Here is a 6,000-nt window from a genome sequence, read left to right as displayed (position 1 = left end):
ACCAGCTCATCGAGCTCAAGAACACCTTTCCTCTGAGGCCGTTCATCCACTGTACTAGTTCATCCTGAGCCCTCGAGGCAATCCACCACCACCACACTGGAGTAGGGTATTACACCACAACGGTGGCCTGAACCAGTATAAACCTCTGTGTCTCATGTTCTTTGGGTTCGTCGAGCTAGGCCGCGAGATCGTTGAGCGAGTGAACTAGGGAGAGAGGGTTCTTCGTGCGCACCCCAGAGTTCGAACCTCATAAGGGTTTGCCGGAACCCCGAATCCGACATTTGGCGCGCCAGGTAGGGGTGTGCCGAAGATTTTCCTCTGTCAATCCACGCTCCACCGCTCCGCCAGTTCCATGGATGATGCTCATCGAGCCCGTGCTGAGCGTCGGGCCACTCTCAACGCTCGCGTCGCCCAAACTGCGCCCGTCGGCGGGCCTCCCCATTCCTCTCCATCACCTGCTGCCAATGCTGCCACCGGCCCGGCGGGTTACGAGCAGCAGGCTTCGTTGTTGCACCCCTCCCTGCGGCGGGACGGACGCACTGCCACCCCGTCGCTGACTCCGGCCGGCTTGTCGTCTCACGCTCGCCGCGGGCCCATGGACGCCCAGGTCGCGCTGCACACGGCGCATGAACTCCTGCGCTACCGCCCAGTCGACGACCTCTACGAGAATTGGCTGGACCACATCGCCGAGCTCGTCAATGCCACCGGGGATTCTCCAGCACCATCCCACTCGCTGCCTCGTCCGCCTCCCGCTGCGGGCGACGTCGCCCATGGAGCGCCTCCGCCACCTCCACGTCAAGACGTCGCCCTCGCACCAAGACGCGCAGCCCCGCGACGCGACCCACCGCGCAGGGCGCCCGAGCGTGAAGAAGGAAGCTGCCAGGAGGTCCTTCGGCCGCAACAAGATGCTCCTGCACTCCCAGCACCGCCACGTCAAGACCGTGCGCCGCCTGCGGTGGCGGCGCGTGGGCACCAAGACCAGGCTCCGCCTCCACGACGGACCCCAGTGACTACAGCAGGCTGCCATGCCTTCACTCTCGAGCTACGTAGCATCGTCTGGCCCAGGAAGTTCAAGCCCGACCCGCCTCCACGCTACGACGACACCCCTGACCCAGCTGAGTTCCTGCAGCTCTACGAGCTGAGCATCGAAGCAGCCAACGGCGATGAAAAAGTCATGGTGAAATGGTTTCCCATGGCCCTCAAAGATGGTGCGCGCTCGTGGCTCGTCAACTTGCCCGCGGGATCGATCTCCTCCTAGGCCGAGATGCACGAGCGTTTCGTCGCCAACTTTCAGGGCACTCGCGACTGCCCGCCGGCCGCGGGAGACCTGCGGCGCATCAAGCAGCCAGGGGAAACTCTGCAAAAGTACATCCAGCGCTTCAACAATGTTCACCTCAAGATCCCCAAGGTGATAGATGAGGCCATCATCTCTGCGTTGTTTGATGGCGTCCGCGACGTCAAGATGAAGGAGGAGCTCACCATCCATGAGGACCTATGCACGGCCCTGGAGATGTTCAACATGGCGACCAAGTGTGCGAGAGCTGAGGAGGGGCGCCTCTCCCTCCTCGAGCTTCCAGCTGCCGACCCAGACGACAAGAAGGCCAAGGCCAAGGATGTGAAGCGCAAGGGAGCGGCCATACTCGCGGATGAGCCAGAGGTGAAGCGCGGCCGCGACCACCCGGAGTCATCCAAGGGCAGCCGCCCGTTCTGCGCCTTCCACAACGTACACATCCACAACACCGGCGACTGTCAGGAGCTCAGGGCCATCCGTGATGGGCACTTCGGTCGACGCCCCGAGCGCAATGACCAAGGCTACGACCGAGGAGGAAGAAGAAGTGGAGGACGCTGGGACGACCGCGGCCCCCGCCAGGAGTGGCGCGACCAGCCTCGCAAGGGCGCCTGGAGGGATCAGCCTCGTGAGGACCGTCCTCGAGGCAAGGGTGGCCTCCCTCCACCCGCCAGCAAGGAGGAATGACGACCATCACCAGGACGAGGGGGCTGGGGGCTTCCAGGAGCCGTGCGCCATCGCATGCATCTTGGGCGGCGCTCAGGCCCCAGCCTCCCAGCGCATCTTCAAGTAGTTTGCTCGTGAGGTGAACGCGGCCCTCCCTAGGCTCGAGGCCACGCGCCCGCTCAGGTGGTCCAAGTGCGCCATCACCTTCAGCTCATCTGACTAGCTCAAGTGCGCGGCAACTGCTAGCGCCCCCTCGATGCTCTGCTCGCCCATCATCAGCAACGTCCAAGTCACCCAGACCCTCATCCACGGCAGCGCAGGGCTTAATGTCCTATCCGTCAAGACGTTCGACCGTCTCCAAGTGCCATATGATCATCTGCAGCCGACCAAGCCCTTCTCAGGAGTGACCGACGGCTCCACCACCCCGATAGGGCAGATCCGCCTCCCCGTCACCATCGGCAAGCGCAACAACTACCGCACTGAGCTCATCGACTTCGACATCGCCCACATCCGCCTATCGTACAACGCCATCCTCGGGTATCTGGCCCTGGCCAAGTTCATGGCGGTGACTCACCATTGTTACAACGTCCTCAAGATGCCAGGGAGAGGCGGTGTCATCACAGTCGCATGCGAAGAAAAGGACGCGGTGTGCTCTCTCGAGCGCGCCTACCAGGCTGTGGCGGTCGAGGACCCAGACAACGAAGGCACCATCTACCTCCTGAGGGTGTCCCTCAGAAGAAAAAGCAGCTGCTCCACCAAGGGCCTCAGGAGAGTGGCGTCTCCAGCGGCACCACCTCAGGACCTGCGCCCGCAGATGGGGCGCCTCCATCCCTCGCATAGGAAGGCGCACCCGGCGCCCCCCTCAGGCTGGGCTCGGGGGCTCTCTTCTGTAGGGCCTCAGACCTAGCCAATGTCACGAGGGAGGCGCTCGGGCACCACGTGGAGGCATGCTCCGCCGCACGCTTCCCGCATCAGGGCATGAGGCACGGGGTGCCTTGTGCTTAGGAGTTCATCACCAAGACCACCAAGGAGCTTCAAGAAGCAAGAGTCATGCGCGGCGACCGCCGCCCACCACCTGGCGCAGCTCCGCGTCCTGGCGAGGACGACGAGCTGTGCGCCTGCGTCGACTACCTCGGGCTCAACATAGCCTCATCTCAGGAGCGCTCCTGGCCATCCCGCATCGTCCGTGTGAAGGTCCACCTCACAGCTACGTTCGCATGCCCTTTGGCCTGCCAAACGCGGTTGTCACCTTCCAGTGCCGCCTACGGAGCATCCTGGCGGCCCAGGAAGCCGGGCACCACACTAATGGAGGATGTTGCTAACGCGACACTACGATCAGAGACCCTTCGACAAAACTGTGTGCGATGCCATAATCGCAAACGATGGTGTAAAATAACTGTCAAAAAAGGTGCAAAACGTTTGCGATGGAGAATGCATCAAACACGGTTCAGATTTTAGTTGCGTGTGCGATGCAGGGCATATGGTTCAATTCAATCAACCGTTTGCGATGATGAGGAACAAAAGAAACGGGCTGACAGATGAAGGTGTGTGCGATGTACAACATACGGTTCACTCGGATGAACTGTTTGTGATTAGGCAACACAAAAGAAATGGTCAGCATGATCAAAGGTGTGTGCGATATACGGCATGTGGTTCACTCGGATGAACTGTTTGCGTTGAGACATGAGAACATAAACGGTTCAAATGAACAAGATGTGTGTGATATGAGGCAAACAGGTCTGTAATCAGAAACGTGTGCGAAGACCAATAAGAACACAGACGATTACTGCTAACAAGCCGTGTGTGTTGTGAGCAAACGATTGCTGGTATACAATTGTGAGTGATTGATGAAAACATCACCGACGGGTTCCATTGTTTAGTCCGTGTGCGATGTGATTTTCTTTGTCCGCACACCATCTACGTTCTGTCTACAGAGCATCAACATATATACTTAAAAAGACAGCATTGCATAACCAAATTAAGCATACAATTACACAAGTGACTACACACATAACATTTGCACACACCAAAGTAAGCAATTACATGCATACTAAAGTAGGAGAAACGAGGATCTAATCATCTACTTATTGTTGCGACAACGCTTGCCATTGCTCTACTTCTGGCTGGATCCCTGGCCGTTTTGGGGAAGGAGGCACTTCCTCATGTCAACGATCCGCCTGTACATGTTGTAGCTCGTGTACGCCTCCTTGGCCGCGTACACGACGTGAGCTTTCTCGAGTTTCTCCATCCAGGCCGAGTGCCAGGCACGCTTGTCCTTGTTGCACGAATCCTTCATGTCTCTGTAGTAGGGGTCGATGATGGCCTCGGCGAGGTGAACCAGTGTGTCCTTCTCATGCTCCTTCCTGCCCCAGATCTTGTATTGGCCCTGGATGTCGACAAGATTCTGGCAGGCGATGCCCGAACTCTCGAGCACCTTTACATCGTTGGTGATGTCCACCGTAGCGAACATGTAGTGGGGGCTGTTGACAAACCTGGTGAAACGCTCGCAAGGCCTTGTAGCCAGGCAGTAATGGTAGACGAGGACGTGGTGGCGCACGCACATCTGGGCAACGGCGACCTTGGGACGAGACCCGACATGAGCGCCGGTGTACTCGAGGTCGAACACGACCACCTTGTACTTCTCCTCGGCAAGCAACAACTCCATGATGTGGATGGAGTGCTCCACCCAGACCGGATCGTTGGTGTACACCACCGAGAGGTCCATGAACCTTCTGTGGGTGTCCACCACGGCACGCATGGTGAACTGCTGCTCGTCGTCGGCAGCCGCTCGGAGCGCCATTGGAGCCGCGCAGGATACCCTCTAAGAATTTCTCGTGGTGGGTGTGCTTCTTGCAATGGTGGGGCGCGATCGAAAGGTTGAAGTGACACAAGGGTAGGTTAAATGGCCGCTGTAATAAATGGGGGCCGGCCGGCCTGTAATCATCATGTCTTGTCACGGTGTTCATAGCGGAGGATTCCAGAATCCAGTGCACGCTTGACAACACCGCACCCCAGGCGTGGGCTCGAAGAGGCGCCAAATATATCGTCGGTGAGCCTGTTCCTGCGCTACCGCGCTGTTTACCGCGCAAGCTTCCCGCCCGGCTAGTTTGGCCACACATCTGCTAGAAGAGGGACAAATCGTGGGCGTTTATTGGCAAAAGGATTTGTAAAAACGAAGTGTGTGGAATGACTTCGGTCATAAGTTTACCCTTGGGTGATGAGGTCAAAGTTACAATGAAGGGTGATGATGGACACTCGAGTGCGATAATTAATTCTGCGCTCTACAGTGCACACGGTGGAAGAAACCAATTGTATGCAATAATGTCGAAGATCGCAGTCGAGTTAGCTATACAGATCGTGTGCTGTGAGATCGACAAGGTAAACTGATTCGAGAATGCTTAATAAAATCTAAGACCATTGCATATTAAGGTCAAAATAGTGCTAGCAATATACGAGTCTCATACGATGCCATTTCAACGATTGTACCACAAAAGCTCGAAATGTTACAAGGTTCAAATTCCAGAGTTCTATGGCTCAAATTCGAACATTACAAGGTTGAAACTGATATTAGAAATGAAATTCAACTCATCAGCTGCAAACGCTCGCGCTGTTGCGCTGAACATGGATATCATAGAGGTTCAAACTAATATCACCGCTTCTAAGTCTGGCTTCGAAACCTCACAATTTTTGCAAAGGGTTCAGCCACTGAGAAGTCATGTATGGGGTTGACCCGATGACTTCCGATTACTCTGTCATCTGAAGTTCCAAAATGAGATTCAGCATTTTTGGAGCCTACTCCATTCTACCGCAGGCGCCGGCGCTGATCAATAGACAATTCATTTTTGTGAAATAAATGTAGGGCAAACCTCATTTCCTTCAGCACCCTTGCTCTGAGAACAAAGAACCTGGCGAATATAATCTCCGGTAAGGTCCCTCGGTAGGAGGTCAAAGTAATTTCTGAGAGATGCAGATCTAGGCATTTGACGTGATTGTTACATTGTATCACATTATCCACCACCAGGCCTAATCTTATCTGCAAAAGAAGA

The sequence above is a fragment of the Triticum aestivum genome, chromosome 7D (genome assembly GCF_018294505.1).
Source record: "Triticum aestivum cultivar Chinese Spring chromosome 7D, IWGSC CS RefSeq v2.1, whole genome shotgun sequence".
Taxonomy (NCBI): Eukaryota; Viridiplantae; Streptophyta; class Magnoliopsida; order Poales; family Poaceae; genus Triticum; species Triticum aestivum.
Note: the sequence above shows the minus strand (reverse complement) of the source record.